This window comes from Bos taurus, chromosome 8 (assembly GCF_002263795.3).
Source record: "Bos taurus isolate L1 Dominette 01449 registration number 42190680 breed Hereford chromosome 8, ARS-UCD2.0, whole genome shotgun sequence".
Classification (NCBI taxonomy): domain Eukaryota; kingdom Metazoa; phylum Chordata; class Mammalia; order Artiodactyla; family Bovidae; genus Bos; species Bos taurus.
The window spans coordinates 1,560,688-1,578,784 of record NC_037335.1 but is presented as its reverse complement, the minus strand read 5'-3'; the positions used below and the strand labels follow the sequence as shown (position 1 = coordinate 1,578,784).

General features: G+C 43.6%; 1 protein-coding gene across 5 annotated transcripts in view; it reads right to left on the bottom strand.

Moving 5' to 3' along the window:
* Positions 1 to 18,097, bottom strand: part of CLCN3 (chloride voltage-gated channel 3) — an 89,095-nt gene that overhangs the window by 59,708 nt on the left and 11,290 nt on the right. The window contains exon 1 of one of the 5 annotated variants that reach the window (XM_059889106.1): positions 4,692 to 5,170. The exons of the other annotated variants lie outside the window; for them this stretch is intronic. The gene's annotated coding sequence lies outside the window, so the exon portion shown is untranslated. Of the gene's footprint in view, positions 1 to 4,691; positions 5,171 to 18,097 lie in introns of those variants that run through there. 5 annotated transcript variants of the gene reach the window in all.

Here is an 18,097-nt window from a genome sequence, read left to right as displayed (position 1 = left end):
ATTAAAATCAACTTGTCACCTGAAGACCTCAAGCACAAACATAACCTCTGAAAAGCTGTAGCACAGTCAAATTATTCTAACTCAGATTACATTTCTTAGATTTCTGAGCTGTACCATAATCTTACACCATCAGTAATTTGTTTCTGCTTACAAATTGCCAGGCGAGGATACCGAGTTTACTAAAAAATTACTGTTCGATTATGTTATTAACGTGTTTTCCCTGCAGCTGATACCAAATAAACTTCATTATTCTTATTCACAGAAACCGACCAACTCCAATCATCTTAGCAGCATTTAGAGTTTTTAGCAACAATTCTACCATCCATTTTCAAAATGTATTCACTATACATTAACTAATGTTAATAAATGCCATTCTCCCAATAATTTTTTTCCAGAAATTTAGAACACATTCATGTATTCAAATATTATGCAACCATTAAAGCTAAGGTATGCTTTTGTAACATAAGGCAATGTTTTTAACATTAACTGAAAAAGGTCCCAGGTTCCACCTTGTACATGGCACTACCAGCTTCACATACTAATAACGCAGAACTCTCCCTTGCACCCCCAGCCCCCATCCCGTCAGCACATCTGGCTTGATTCACCTGGGATTCTCTATTGACTCCATCTGCTCTGCAGGTCACTCTGCCCATCAGAGAACCCATCAGCTCCCTTCTGACCTACGACACTCACCTCCCTGCTCTCACTACCTTCCAATCCACATGGCAGCTGAACAATCTTCTAAAATTACTATCACCATACTACTCCCCCATCACTCTTCAGGGAAAAGGCCCAACACCTTAAAATGCAGAGTTTCAACCTTGCTTAACCACCCCTCCAGCCACAGTCCCTTCCCACTCTAGCCCCTAACTCCATCCTCCCCAAGGATCTCCCGACTGTACCCACACTGGTACCCCAACTCCCAGCACCCCACTCCTTGCTCCCATCACCTGCTCGACTCCTCATTTTTCACTTCTCACCTCCAATGATGCATCTTAGATTCCCTCACTTATATGTCCTCACAACCATACTGCTTCTTGACAGCATTCACCTTAACACCACTGTCACTGTTTCCTGTGGGGTTACTATTTATTTCAGCGGTGCTCTCTCTCTCAGCAGAGCCCAGACTCCATGAAAGAGACTCGCATCACTCTTGTTCACTGCTCCATCTCCAGCACCTGGTGTGGTGCCTGGCCCATAAAGGAGCCTAACAATTACTTGCTGGATGGAAAATACATAGAAGTCTAAAAAAAATACACCAAAACTGTCAGTTACCTGTGGGTAGCAGGATTATGAGGGATCTTAATTTAGCATGCTTAATTTCTATCAATCGCATTTTCTACAATAAGCACATTTTGCTTTTATTATTTATAAGTTAATGCTTTTGGACTCATTTTTTTTTTTAATAAACATTACTTTGGACTAATTCTAGATGTGTAAGACAGTGGCAAAGACTGTACAAAGAGGTCCTGAGTATCTCTCACTCAGCTTCCCAGACTACCATCCCAAATATTCATTCTCAGTTAATATCCTATGTGGGCTTCCCTCATAGCTCAGTTGGTAAAGAATCTTCCCGCAATGCAGGAGACCCTGGTTTGATTCCTAAGTAGGGAAGATACGCTGGAGAAGGGATAGGCTACCCACTGCAATATTCTTGGGCTTCCCTTGTGGCTCAGCTGGTAAAGAATCTGACTGCAATGCAGGAGACCTGGACTCAATCCCTGGGTTGGGAAGATCCCCTGGAGAACAGAAAGGCTACCCTCTCCAGTATTCTGGCCTGGAGAATTGCATGGACTGGATAGTCCATGGGGTTGCAAAGAGTCAGACACGACTGAACAATTTTCACTTTCCCTTCACTTTCACAATGTCCTGTGTGTTCAGGGCATGTTTTTCTCAGCTAAGAAACTGACATCGGCACACTTCCACTAAGGAAAGCCCAGACATTCTCTGGCTTCACCAGCCTCTGCCACTGTCCTCTCTCTACCCCAGGGTCCCATCCAGGACACCACACTGCATTTAGGCAACGCATCTCTCAACTCGTCTGGTCTTGACAGTTTCTCAGTTTCTCCTTCTTTGTCATGACCTTGTCCCCATCAGTCTGGCTTTGTCTACAGTTCCTCCTGTGCTTAGACTGGGGTTATGAGTCTTTGGAAAGGCAAGTGTCACCAAGGCAAGTGGTCTTCTTGTCACAGGCTGGGGGTATGCGATGTCCACACGGCCTCACTGGCAGTGGCACCTCCAGTATCCGGTATGACGGTGTTGGCCAGCTCCCTCCACTGCGGAGTTCCTAGCATCCCAGGCTCTAGTCTTGGGAGGCAGCCACCACATGCAGCCCATCATCAAGGGAGGAGGGTGGAGGCAGCTCCTCCTCCTCAAGGATGGACAGCTACAGAAATTATCCAGGACACTTGTCTTTTCTCCCCCACTTATAAAATGTTCAGTCATTTATATCAGTTCCTATCATTTACATTGCATAAATGAACTCATTTACATTGATCTTACACTTTGGATATAATCTGCTGCTGCTGCTAAGTCACTTCAGTTGTGTCCGACTCTGTGCGACCCCATAGATGGCAGCCCACCAGGCTCCCCCATCCCTGGGATTCTCCAGGCAAGAACACTGGAGTGGGTTGCCATTTCCTTCTGCCTTATTTTTGTGCTCAAGTGGTTCCAGGTTTGGCCACAAGGTGCTCTCTCAGGTTCCTTCAGTGTTCCTTTGACCGTCCTGATCTTTTTGTTTCTGAGCATTTCCTTCCTTCTCATACTACACCCCTTGTATCTTCCCTGCCCCAGGTCTAGAATCAGCACTTCTCCAAGGCAACCCAAGTCATCACTAAACCCTGCAGTTAACTGTATGAGATTATTATGAATCCAGGATAACCTATGTGAATGTCATGATGTAATCTGTTTGACTAAGTACAGATAGCCTTTGAGAACCCAGGCCAAAACTGCCACAAAGGACTCACACGTTAACAGTAACATTTCCACAATGTCTTCTACTATATTGTTCTATTTTGTTTCCAAGATTAATCTGAGTTGGGTGAGTAGACTAGATATTTCACATTCATTTTTTAGATAAGAAAGATGACAAACGCAAGTGCTGGCACGACTAACCCCAGGGCGCTGGATATACCGTAGCCCACCTCTTCTATCCTGTGGCTTTTCCCTCCTGATGACTCTTCATTTGGGGCCCCCGTGTGATACCGTTGTGACAACGTGGGTGTGTGACAGTTCCTGCCACTCCACTGGCGCCTTATGTGTCCAGTTAAACCAAAACTTTTCTCAATACACCTATATTAGTTCAATAAATAAAAAAGGAAAAAACAAGACTCCTAAACATTATAAAGTAAACCTAGCTAATATGTTAAACAGGATGAATATTTTATAAAGCAGTAAACTTTTAACAAGCTTCTACTGGAATGTATGCCAATATATTAGACATTTTGGGAAGGGAGAAATAAACCACACCCATGGCTGACCATGGTTGACTAATACCCCAGTGCCACAAAGTTTAGAAATAAAGAAAATAAGATTGCTCATCAAGACTTAAGAAATGCCATTAGTACATAATTGATCAGCCCTAAATAGAACAAAGCAGACAGAAAAACAAAGGATAAATATACTGAAAGATGGCAAGCTTAGTGCAGGAAGAAGGCAAGGTACAACCAAAATAAATAAGAAAAGCCAAGAAAGCAAACACAACAGAAGCAACGTAGCTCACGACACAGGAGGGTCTAACCCACACCTGAGAAGTCAGGGAAGGCTTTCCAGGGGCGTGAGGGAAAACCTGAGGAGCAAGGCACAGGTAATGACAGGCATTACAGGCAGAGGAAAGGTGTGCAGAGACCTGGAGTTCAGCCAGCCAGGCACAAGCTCAACTTTAACATTCGCAAGGCCCAGCGAGAGAACGTCACAGAATGTTTGCCATATGGCTAAACATTTCAGTTATAACGCAAGTTAAACTGTTCAGAAAACACTTTCGATCTTTCTATATGGACAAATACACCTTACAGTCAGTTGGAAGTTTTGGCTCACCGTTTTATAAATCTGCAGACAAATTGGTGACAATTTGCAAAACAACAGAAAGCATTAACAAGGGGCTTCCCTGGTGGTTCAATGGATAAAGAATCTTCCTGTTAATGCAGGAGACGAAGGTTTGATCCCTGATCTGGGAAGATCCCACACACCACGGTGAAACTCAGTCAGCGCTGCAACTTCCGAAGCCTACACGCCTAGGGAAAGCGTGTGCTCCACGGTAAGGGGAGTCACCGCAGTGGGAAACCCGTACCTTCACAACCAGAGCCCCCGCAGCAATAAAGACTCAGCACAGCCAAAAATAAACAAACAGAAATAATTGTAAAGCATTAAAAAAAATTCCATCATCCAGAGAAAAATCACTATTTTGGTTTATCTCCCACCAAATGTGTGCAGGGTGTGTGTACGTGTATGTATTCAGTATTTTGAGAACTGGGATCACATTATACATGCAGATTTTGCCCTTTTTATATAAGCCCTTCCATTCACATAGCTTATAAAATACCAGACAGCAAGGCGCCGTACTCAGTTCCCCATGTGCATTTTGCAGCTGGCTTATCTCAAGTCAGAACTCCCACAGTGCGGTCACAGAGCCCTGGAGACACCAAGGTCCGCAGCATTTTTCCTGAGATGAGACTTCTGCGCAGGCCACCTACCACAACGGTGACAGATGAGCACAGGTTCGGTGGTCTGAAAGGACACGATGTGTTCTCTTCCGCTTGTGGAAGTCAGAAGTACACAGTCCAGGTGTCTGCGGGGGCGCCCCTTCTGGAGGCCCCAAGGGAGAATCACCTCCACGCTGTTCTCGGCTTCCTTCCCTGGCCGGTGGCCCCTTCCTCTTGTTACTGAGTCCAGGCTCCCTCTGCTCGCCACATGACAGGCCAATGAATCTGAGACGTGCTGAGGCAAGGAAGAGCCAGCAGCCCAAGAAGATGGCAGGCTAGTGCCTCAAAATAACCATCTCATTGGGGTGTGGAAGCCAGGTTCTTGTATAGATTAGAGAGAAAGAAGCAATGAGGAACTAAAGTCAAAAGGCAGGAACGGGAAATGCAGTGGGCAAGTAAAGTGAAAGAGTCTTCAGTCTAGCAAAACATCTTCAAGGGAGCGGCCAGCCTTTGGAAGGGGTGTGTTTATCTCATCTATTCACAGGTGGGCAGGGACAAACTCTCTCCGTGAGCTGAACAAAGGCGCTTTAGTTTACAGCCAAGCAGAGGGGCAGGGTTCTCCAGGCAAGCCATTGAGTATGATGAAAGCAAGTCAAAGAAACAGTTTCCAACATGGGGTCAGAACTGGCTTTCTCCTGCAACTCTCTCAGCTGGCCAGCCCCGGTTTCAGACTCATCCTCGTGCCCCTTCCATTTAAGGATGCTTGGGATTTCAATGGAGCTACCCAGATAATCCTGGATAATGGCTCCATTTCAAGATTCTTTACTTATTCAAATTGCAGAGTCCCTTCTATCATGTAAAGTAACATATTAACAGGCTCCAGGAATCAATCACAGGGGTGGGGGAGGGAGATTATTCAGCCTCCACAAGACTCTCTTTCACTCTATTCATAGCACAAGAGCAACGCGTAGTAGGTAGTGGCTGGCATTCAGCACAAATCCCAGTAGCACCAGAACCTCCCTGCTGGCTCAACTGGTAAAGGATCCACCTGCAATGCGGGAGACCTGGGTTCAATCCCTTGGTTGGGAAGATCCCCTGGAGAAGGAAAAGGCTACCCACGCCAGTATTCTGGCCTGAATTCCATGGACTGTATAGTCCATGGGTCACAAAGAGTCGGACACGACTGAGTGACTTTCACTTTCACAAGTGGCACCAACACAGACTGGCGGGCACTGAATTCTCTACCACCACATTACCATTAGACAATAAAAGCCTGATTCCCTTTCAAATGCCCCTCAGGAAACAGGAGGTTATTCAGTTTATGAAAGTGCAACTCTTGAGTGGACACCCTTTTAATGGAAAGAACACACAAAACCCTTTTGCATAGACTGTTCAGCAATGGTGTCATCTTGAGGAAAAGCAGATATTAAATTTTGGGAAAGATGTATTCACCAGTAGGGGCCTGACACCTTCCCAACAGATGAAGACTTCTGATAGGATTGTGGGATTATTGGTGGCCACACTGAAAAACATGACTCACTGGTTTTGCGTAATAAAATAATGTGAACATTATTAGCAAGATCTAAAGAAATCTGTTATGGGCTGAACTGTGCCCCACCAAATGGGTACAAAAACACCCTGCCCCCCGCCCCGCCCCCCGCCACAGCACCTCAGAATGTGACCTTTATAAGAGTAATTCAGGTTAAGTAAGGTCACTGGGGCGGGGCCTAATCCAGGAGGATTAGTAAACTCATGCCATCAGGCCACAGATATACACAGACCGTATGAGGACACCACCAGGAGACAGACGCTTACAAGCCAAGGACAGAGGCCTCAGAAGAAGCCAACAGCCCCGCCAACACCTCCGTCTCAGGCCTTCAGCCTCTAGAACTGTGGGGAAGTTCCCAGGTCTGTGAGGAAATTAATTTCTGTTGTTGAAGGCACCCAGTCTGTGTTAAGGCAGCCCTAGCAAACTAATAAACTAGTGACAACTTCCAAGTGACTAAGGCATGTTACAGGGGTTTCCCAGGCGGCTCAGTGGTAAAGACTCCACCTGCCGATGCAGGAGATGCAGGAGACTCGGGCTTGATCCCTGGGTCAGGGAGATCCCCGGAGAAGGAAAAGACAACCCAGTCCAGCATTTGTTTTTATTTATTTGGCTTCACCGGATCTTAGTTGCAGCACAGGGGATCTAGTTCCCTGACCGTGGACCAGACTCAGGCCCCCTGCACTGGGAGCTCAGAGTCTGAGCCACTGGCCCACCAGGGAGGTTCCAGCACTCCAGTGTCCTTGGCTGGATAATCCCACGGACAGAGGACCCCGGCGGGCCACAGTCCACGGGCTCACCGAGTCAGACACGACTGAGCGCTACGCAGATTACAAATGCATGCATGGGTGACAGAGTCACTCAAAGCACAAGATGGGCTCATGGATTTTAATTAACACAATGCAAAACTTTCATCACTATGGGTTCAGTTACCATACTGCAATTAACCTTTAGGAAATCATCATCTGTTGAGTTTGGGTGTAGTATCAAAGGAGATCCACATCATCTGAAAAGGCTATTAAATGATTTCTTTTTTATCTAACTATATATTGGGTTGGCAAAAAAAAAAATTGTTTGAGTTTTTCCATAAGATGTAATGGAAAAATCTGCATGAATTTTTCAGCCAACTCAATATTTGTATAAGGCCAAATTTTCTTAAATATTTCTCAGATGTTTCAACCAAACAACACATCACAAGGCTTAGTGGGGAAACAGATCTAAGAATCTAGATGTTTTGTTTCCTATGAAACAGACATTAGACATAGTTGTAAAAACATGAAACAACGTCACTCTTCTCAGTTTATTTTTACTTTTGAACATACAGCTAATTTTTAGCTTAAAAAAGTTATTAATGTACTTTTGCTATTTTTTAATGAATTTAAGAGGATTGATACTTTGATTTTAATTCTTAATATGGTAAATATTGATATTGTAATCATCTGGCCCCATCACTTCATGGCAAATAGATGGGGAAATCAGTGGAAACAGTGGCTGACTTTATTTTGGGGGCTCCAAAATCACTGCAGATGGTGATTGCAGCCATGAAATTAAAAGATGCTTACTTCTTGGAAGGAAAGTTATGACCAACCTGTCAGTTTTAATATGACAGCATATTAAAAAGCAGAGACATTACTTTGCCAACAAAGGTCTATCTAGTCAAGGCTATGGTTTTTCCAGTGGTCATGTATGGATGTGAGAGTTGGACTATAAAGAAAGCTGAGCGCTGAAGAATTGATGCTTTTGAACTGTGGTGTTGGAGGAGACTCTTGAGAGTCCCTTGGACTGCAAGGAGATCCAACCAGTCCATCCTAAAGGAGATCAGTCCTGAGTATTCATTGGAAGGACTGATGTTGAAGCTGAAACTCTGATACTTTGGCCACCTGATGCAAAGAGTTGACTCATTTGAAAATACCCTGATTCTGGGAAAGGTTGAGGGCAGGAGGAAAAGGGGACAACAGAGGATGAGATGGTTGGATGGCATCACCGACTCAATGGACATGAGTTTGGGTAAACTCCGGGATGGACAGGGAGGCCTGGCGTGCTGCAGTCCATGGGGTTGCAAAGAGTCGGACACCACTGAGCAACTGAACTGAACCTATATTAAAATTAAAAAACAAAAAAAAACACCTTGCTAGAGTCCTCAATAATCTTTTAAGAATAGAAAAAGATCTTGAAAACAAAAGATCTGAGGACTACTGCCTTAAGAGACATACTTGAGTAAATTAGTCAAAGCCAGGCATTTTGTGGATACATGAGAGAATGTTTTGTTTTAGCTTTTTTCTTTTTAAAATGTCTATGGGTAGCTACTTCCTTTCAAATTTATCATAGCTGCAATTATTGTGACCTTGTCACATGGAATATAAGTTCTGGACCTTCTGTTCATCATGTACTTGTATCTTCCGGTAGACACAAAATGATTTTCAAGAAAGGCCCCTGACCCTGCCCATGAGTACAGCCTCCACTTTTCATTAAGGGGACTTCTAGTGCCTTCTATTCAGTCTTAGGTTTTGTTAGGCTCTTCAAATGCTTAAGGAAAATGAGCTGAATATAAGTACGTAGCTGTTATAATTCCAAAATATAATTCTAAAATCACTGCTATGTAATGTTATATAAAACCCTCCAGCAAAAAAAATAAAATGACAATAGTGATACAGTTTGATGACTTCTGAAACTCCATGCTGTCCACCTGTTCCAAAACAGCCTGAATTATATCTATGGATCCTGCCAGAACACCATAAATAATCAATGCCTGTACCATATAGTAACAGGGCCCTCGTGGAATCAGGCCTTGGGATTCAAGCCGGTGATGTTAATGGATGTTATTACAAAAGAAAGCCCTGTGAAAACCACTGCTGTTTACTGCAATCACAGTCCTGAAAACCAGCCTAGAGCGTAGAAAGGAATCGTTTCATCATGTCGCTCAAAAACGGATTATCTTAAAATCAGTAACAGGGAATCCGCTGAGAAACTGATTGAGTTTTTCTCTCATAAACACCAAGAATCACTTAACTAAACAGGTTTCCTAGTTTCACTCACCACTACAAAGCTTAGAGCCAAATTCCCAGTCTCCCCTCAGCAAGTACGTAGCCGTTAAGCTTTCACCAACACTCATCTCTAGGTTTCCTGCATCTCAACCTGTTTTCCTTTTGCTCCATCCTTCTCAAAAACATAGTCAAGTCCTGAATTCTGTGTGTCCTTACATGCTGCTTTACGTCTTTTCTCTCAAAAGACGTAAAACATCAGTGATTAATGTATTTACTCATTGTAAATACATTCGCAGTTTTCATCTAACAAGATCTAAGATCCTGGTTAATATGAATCCACTTCTAAGCAACAGCTCAGTTGGCGGGGCTAATGCCCTGCTTCCAGGTTTGCAGGACTAAGGCCTGGACCCTGGACTGTGAGGTCTGCCAAACCCTGAGAGGCATCCAAGGAGAAGGCCAGCCAGCTTCTGGCCTGGCCCCTCAGCCTCCACTTCCCAGGCCTCCTGCCCTGAAATCCCTCGTGTAGACAGTACTGGTGAACGTGCCACCCAGAGGGACATGAGACCCAAACACAAACATTCTGAATAAAGCTACATCTATTTAAATGAAATGCTGGACTCTCTGTAAGAGCTCAGAAGGGAAGGGAAGTTCCAGCAGAGGTGGACAGGTCACAAGACCAGGACAGACAGTCCACCCTGCAGTCCCGTGCGCTATGTGGCTCTCCGAGTCCTGAGGCTCAGCTTGTGGTATACACGCGAAAGAGAACACAACAATCTGTTAACATGTGGTGTCTCTGCATTTCAGACCCTGTCATTATGTGCCCCATGGTCTTGGGGAAAAAAAAAAACAGCTTACGTTTGAATCTAGTATTTCCAAATGTTTAAGGTTCTTTATATCCACGGGGTGGCAAAGCATCAGACATGTCTTAGCGACCACACAACAACAGACATGGAGGGGTCAGGAGTGAGCCCTCTGGATGCTTCTGCTCCTGGCACACTTTCCCTTGGACTGTGACGCTGCTGCTGCTGCTGCTAAGTCACTTCAGTCATGTCCAACTCTGTGCGACCCCACAGATGGCAGCCCACCAGGCTCCCCCATCCCTGGGATTCTCCAGGCAAGAACACTGGAGTGGGTTGCCATTTCCTTCTCCAATGCATGAAAGTGAAAAGTGAAAGGGAAGTCGCTCAGTCATGTCCGACTCTTAGCGACCCCATGGACTGCAGCCTACCAGGCTCCTCCATCCATGGGATTTTCCAGGCAAGAGTACTGGAGTGGGGAGCCATCGCCTTCTCTGGACTGTGACACTACCATTCACAAACAATCTAGAAACGTGGAAGGGACTCCTGACACAGCAAGTAAGCTGCACTATTCACATTTCATGTGTGATATAAAAAGGGACATAAGAAACTAAACTTTAAACTCATTACCATCATCAACACAAACTAATCATTGAGAGTTACTTTGCTGAACAGTGGCTGACTCTAGTTTTCAGTTTTCTTACTCCCAGTGAGGCCAGTACATTTAAGAATAACGTGCCATTGTGCAGAGGAACGCGTGTGTGTTTCATTTTCAACGAATCGAGAACCATATGGCTTTCTTTAATGAATACAACTCAGACAACAAAACCTTGGCCCTTTCTTCCTGCTACTTGTAATGAAAAATTTTGCATTCTCCACAGAATTTGAATTACAGACTAAAGTGACTCACTCAATATATTTAAACACATATCAAGTCTAATTTTTCAGCTTTTCACTAGTTTATAGACTTTTGATACTACCAATTAGTCATCATTATCATTATGGATAAGCTCTATTTTTTAATCACAGCATATTCTGTATCATTTAGGATTCACTCTGAGCAGATGAGGCTGATCTCATCTTTGAGATCCATGGGTCCATCTTTTTAAGCTATTTTCAAAACAAGAGCTATGCAACATGTAAGTAACTCAATTGTTCACTGGAGTCAGGGGACTCCACAGTGGTTTATCTCTGCAACCTAAATCCTAGTCCAGTGTCGTATTCCAGTTTTAAATAGGGCTACACTTCTTTTTGATACTACCAGGAATGTTCCCAACATCTTACCTGAATGCTAAATTAAAAGGAAACTGGTCAAGTTGGGGGATAGAGCCTAAGGCACCCAAAGGGGAAGGAACACAGAAGAGAGAAGAACCACTATGAGTTACAGAGGAAAGCTCTACGGCAAAGTGACTGGCTGGGGTTCCACAGCTAATAACTGGCAGAGCCATGATGTAAGTGCAGGTCTGCAACTGGAGAGCCAATGAACATGAGGTTTCTATCCAACACAAGCCAAACACCAACAGTTCTCTCTAGTGATTGATGACTTTTTGGTGTTCTAAAGAGAAATTAAGTCAAAGACTATTTAACACTCAACCGCGTGTCCCACTGTCCACTTCCATGCTCCAGACTCAGAGATGACCTCTGCCCTCAGAAACCTGTCCCAGCCCAGATGGGGAGGTCTCCCTGGGGCAGACCAGGACTGCAGCCCTCCCCAGCTACTGTGAAGAGAACCACGTCCGCTCTGCTGAGAGAAGAGCTAGCACCAATCCTACCAGCTACATTCACTGTCTCACAACATAATCCATTTTCTCCCAACTGGGCCTTCATGCATTATCTCCCGTTCTAGAACACTCTTCACAATTCTAAACAGGTATCAAAATAATATCCTTTTGGAGACTTCCTGCAGCCCAGTGGCTAGGACTTCGCCTTCCAATGCAGGACGTGTGGGTTCGATCCTTGGTTGGGAAGCTAAGATCCCACATGACTCATGGCCGAAAAACAAAAACATAAAACAGAAGCAATGTTGTAATGAATTCAATAAAGACTGGAAAATAGTCCACGTCAAAAAGCTTCTAAAAATTAATAGTAATATGCTTTCTTCAAGATGTAACATTTAGAACCTGTAACCCCCGAAGTTTACACTGACATAGCTGTTGCCAACTGCTGTTCCACAACCTGCACATTCAACCAGGCACTTCTGAGCACAGACTCTCGTGGAAAACACTGATAGCCGCTCACCCCAGGTCGTTCCAGCTTCTCCCGCTGACAGAACCTTCATTTTGTGTGGCTGGTAATGTGCCTAACCGCAGGGAACAAATAAAGATTGTTCTAACCAGTCAGCAATCCTCCTAGTCAGTGATCAGTCTAGGTGTGGGCATGTAACTCAGTTCTGGCCAGTGACGGAAGAGGAAGTCTACTGATGGGGTTTTTGAAAAATATCCTTCCTGGTTAAAAAAAATAATAATAACAAAAGAAAATTCTTCTTTGTTCCCTTGTTCCTTCCTTCTGACTTGACACACTCTCCTGTGGAAAACTATAAATGAAGACATCACCAATCCTGGGAAGATGCAAAGAGCTGGTCCTCCTATGTCTTTCTACGACCCTCAGTTTCTAAAGCGCTTCATATAAAGGGCCAGGGAGCTACTTAAACACAGAAAAATGGGTATGTTCTCAAATTATGAATACATGTGTTTATCTGGTTTGTAACTTTGTAATTAAAATTAGGGTAAAAAAAATCCACCAACAAGGAAGAGAGCAAATGACCAATAACAGCAAAACACTGTTGTTGCTTTTCTAAATCAAACATTCAAGATACAAGGCAGCGAGAACCTGAACTGCCAACACTGTGAAAAGAAGTCAAACAGGTACTCCCAGACAGCCTCGTCTATTTACCCCGAGCCATTTCCGGTTCACAGCAGCACCATGACGGTGCCCTCCAGCTGAGAGCTCTCACCCATCTCCTAGGGCCACAGAGACAAAAGCACTCGGGAGTGGACTCGAAGGGGCCAGCATCCTGGAGAAATGAGACGCAACACTTCATACCAGGATACCTTTCTCTTCAGTTTAGTTCAGTTGCTCAGTCGTGTCCAACTCTTCGCGACCCCATGAATCACAGCACACCAGGCCTCCCTGTCCATCACCAACTGACCTTTCTCTTCAAACAGCTACAATTCCTAGACTTCAGGAGAGAGAGGCTGAGAAACCAAGCACAGAGCAGCGGTTTGGAGCTTGAAGAGGCAAGCAGAGCCGCCATCAGTCTCAGCCAGGCACACAGAGACCCAGAGCCTTCATGAACATGCCAGGCTTTCTCCTAGACCCTCAGGGGCTCTGCCCTAAAACTAAAGTGAGCCAAAAACAGACTAAACCTCAGGAAGCCTGAAACCAGGCTGCAAATTCTCTCCATCTTTGATGGGATCATTGCAATTGGCTCCCAGACTACCCGTCTGCCAGGAACTCTAAATACACTCTGGTGAAGATGTCACCTTCACCAGAGCACCTGTAAGTATTTGCATACAACATTCAGCATTCAATAAGAATTACAGAACCCATCTGCTGCTGCTGCTGCTGCTAAGTCGCTTCAGTCGTGTCCGACTCTATGCGACCCATAGACGGCAGCCCACCAGGCTCCCGCGTCCCTGGGATTCTCCAGGCAAGAACACTAGAGTGGTTGCCATTTCCTTCTCCAATGCATGAAAGTGAAAAGTGAAAGTGAAGTCGCTCAGTCGTGTCCGACTCTTAGCGACCCCATGGACTGCAGCCCACCAGGCTCCTCCATCCATGGGATTTTCCAGGCAAGAGTACTGGAGTGGGGTGCCATTGCCTTCTCCAACCCATCTGCAGTCAAGGTCAAAAGTCAGAAACCAAGAGGAAAAGAGCAAGAGATATAGACTCACAGGTGACCTCAACATGAGAAGACTCAGACATGAACTTTTAAACAAGTGATTAATACAGAGGTGAAAAAAAGCACACGCATACACAAAAACCACAGAGAATTTCTCCCAGAGTACAGAAGTCTATTTAAAAACAATCAAGTGGGAATTCTATGGCTGATAAATAACTGAAATTCAAAACCTGACAAAAAATAATGAGACAGCACTACACACCTGTGACAAAAGCCAGCCTCCAGAGCACGGACACAGCATCAAACACCAACAAGAACGGGCGCAGCAGGAGCTCTCAGTCACGGAGAGTGGGAGAGCGAACAGGTGTAGCCACTTTTGGCTGCTGCTTATAAAACCACACACAATACTTGATCCAGCTATCTATCACGTTCCTTGCTATTTACCCCAATGAAGTGAAACATCCAAATTAAAAAAAGAAAATATAGAAGAAAGCATAAGAGACACAAGTGAAAAGATGTAACAAATGTGATTGGCGTCTTAAAACGAAAGCAGAGGGGGAATACTAGAAACAATACTTGAGGACACCAGGTCAGAATTATCCAAAAATGAAATAAAAAAAAAAAACAGGTGACAATTCAGGAAGTGCTAAACCCCAGCCAGGATAAACAATAAGAAAACTACACTTAGGCACACTATGACTAAGCTTAAGTTTCAGAAAAACCAAAGACAAAGTAAAAGGCATAAAAGAAGCCAGAGTGGGGGGAAATACAACTGACAACTGACTTTTCAACAGAAGGCAAATGCCATGAGAATTGTATCTTCGAAGTGTTCAAAAAAGATCAATGTAAATCTGGAATACAGGTGCAAAAATATCCTTCAGAAATAAAGATGAAACAAAGGCTTGTACAAAAACTAAGTGAACTTACTGCTGCTGCTGCTAAGTCACTTCAGTAGTGTCCGACTCTGTGCGACCCCATAGACGGCAGCCCACCAGGCTCCCCCATCCCTGGGATTCTCCAGGCAAGAACACTGGAGTGGGTGAACTTACTGCTAGCAGATTGCAATTAAAAGAAATACTAATGAGAGTTCTTCAGGCAGAAAAATAATTATCCCAGATAAAAACACGAAAATGCAGGACAGAATAAAGAGCACCAGAAAAAGTAAAGTTGCGAAACCTAAACAGGTATCAACATAATACAACAACAATGTCTTGTGCAGTTTAAAATATATAAAGAATTAAAAGACAGCAATAGCACAAAAAACAGGAGGGGAGAAAAGGGGCTAAAATATCCTAAGGTCCTTACATTTCCCATAAACTGGTAAAAGCACTCATTTATACCACCCCAACCATGAAAACTGGAAGGAATCCACTAACTTCAAGTTTCATCCTAATTCTTCCACTATTTTAACTCTGTCAAATGACTTATATGATCCTTCAGCTGTCATGAATGAAATGAAGGCATATAACCAAGCTTGATGACTCATTTTATTTGTAATTAATTCACTCATTCAATAAATAAGTACCAACTATACGTCCAAAGGGCTTCCCTGGTGGCTCGGTGGCAAAGAATCTGCCTGCCAATGCAGGAGATGTGGGTTCGATCCCTGGGTCAGGAAGATTCCCTGGAGAAAGGCATAGCAATCCACTCCAGTATTCTTGCCTGGGAAATCCCATGGACAGAGGAGCCTGGAAGGTTATAGGCCATGGAGTCACAAAGAGTCAGACACGACTTTGCGACTGAATAACAACAACAAATATGTCAAGAAAGAAAAGTACTAATTTATAGTAGAACTAATAAGAATACATGTTTTAATCTCTAGAGTAACCCATCAAACAAAATATAAGGGAATGCATAACTAACAGTATTGGAGGGAAGAGAAAGGAAGCAAGGTGGGAAAAAAAAAGCCAACTGTGACAAATAGAACAGAAATGGAAAGACAGTAGACTTGAACCTAAATATATCAGTGGTTACATTAAATGTAAACGGACCACATTTACATAAAACCAATGCGAGAAACGAAACTCATATATATGCTGGGTTTCGGTACGTCCATGCGTGCTCAGTCCCTTCAATTGTGTCCAACTCTTTGCGACCCCAAGGATGTAGGCCGCCAGGCTCCTCTGTCCATGGGGATTCTCCAGGCAAGAATATTGGAGTGGGTAGCCATGCCCTCCTCCAGGGGATCTTCCCAACCCAGGGATCAAACTCATGTCTCCTGCATTGGCAGTTCTTTACCACTAGCACCACCTGGGTTTTGGTACAAAGACAGCCAAATATTTCAATGAAACAGAGGAAAAAGTCCAGAAACAGACCTATAGAAATACATCCACTTGATAGATGAGAAACAGGTCACTCCGATGCACTGGAAAATGGAAGATTTTCCAATATATGGGCCGAATAGTTATCCATATAGGAAAAAATGAATCTGAACACTTATATCACATATAAAAATTAACTGCAGTTAGATTATAAAACTAAATGCAAGAGAGACACAAAAAATAAAACTTGTAGGAGACAAGGAGAGAATACCTTCTTGACCTTGAGGTATGTATGGGAAGCTATCTTAACACAGAACAGGAAAAGTATAAAGAATAAAGGAAAACATTAACTGGGTTTCATTAAAATTGACAGTATCTTCATCAAAAGATTCTACTAAGAGCAAGAGAAGACATCTGCAATACATAAATCTAACAAAGGACTCAATCAGAATGCATAAAGACCTCTTAGGCAAAATGACTGAACAGGCACTTCAAAAGACGCTATCTAAAAAGCCAAACAACACACAAAAGGCATTTAAACTCATAAGCCATTAGGCAACTGTAAATCAAACCCAAAATTTGATTTACACATCACATGATTTACACATGCACCCACATCAAAAGAGCCAAAATTTTTAAACCGACATCAAGTATTAGTGAAGACGTGACGCAAGCAGAGCTCACACACTGCTGACACAATGCCCAGACTGTGACCGCCTTTCACAGGATCTGACATTCACACACCTGTCATCCAAGAGACCATCCTGAGGGATAAATCCCACACAACTGCGTACATGATATGCACTAAAATACATGTACCTGAAAATTCTCAGCACCATGATTGTTAATAGCCAAAATCTAAGAAAAATTAATTTAAAAAACCTAAATGTGTTTCACAACATATGACAGATAGAACAGATAAACTGAAGTGTATTTACAAAGGGCATACTACATGGCAATGAAAATAAATTAACTACTGCTATATTCAACAACATACATGAATCAAAACACAAGTAAATGGCACCAGACTCAAAAGAGTATATATAGTATAAATCCTTTTATATAAAGTTTAAATACCTGCAAATGTAATCTGTGGTGACAGAAATCAAAATAACAGTTACCTCTGAAATTGGAAGGGGGAACGCGGGCGGATTGCTGGGAAACTGGTCACGTTTTATTTCTTAATTGAGGTATATGAGTGTAACTACTTTGTAGAAATTCATTCATTTCCATGCTTGTGACATGGTGATTATTGTGCTGGCTAATTTTATGTATCAACGAGGCTGGGCAAAGAGATGCCCAGATAGCCAGTGTGTCTGCGAGGGCCTTTCCGGAAGAGATGAGCATTTGAACTGGCAGACTGAAAACTCTGCTCTTGCTGGAGCGGCCCTTGGACATCAGCACCATGGGGCCTGGGCCCTCAGGTACGGACTGGGCCTCAACTCACTGGCTCCCCTGGTTCCCAGGCCTTTGGATCTGGACTGGAACCACACCACCAACTCTCTTGAGCTCCCACTATGCAGCTGGCAGCTGGTGGGACTTCTCAGCCTCTGCCATCACATGAGCCAATCTTTCATAATAAATCTCTTTCTATATGTCTCTGTCTCTCTCTATATATAATATATACCCCATAAGTTTTGCTTTTCTGCTTCAACTACAGTTGTGTACCTCTCTGCAGTATATTATACTGAAATTTTTAAGTTTATCCATATATGAGATTTTCTTTTGGGCTTCCCTGGTGGCTCAGTGGTAAAGAATCCACCTGTACTGCATGCAACTCAGGTTTTATCCCCAGGTTGGGGAAGATCCCTTAGAGAAGAATACGGCAACCCATTCCAGTATTCTTGCCTGGGAAATTCCATGGACAGAGTAGCCTGGTGGGCTACAGTCCATGGAGTTGCAAAAGAGTTGGACAGAACTGAGTGACGAAACAACAAATGAAAAGCAGACACCAGTGGTAGCTGTACAACAGCGTGAATGGACTAAATTCCAATGAATTGTGCACTTTAAAATGGTTACATGAATCAC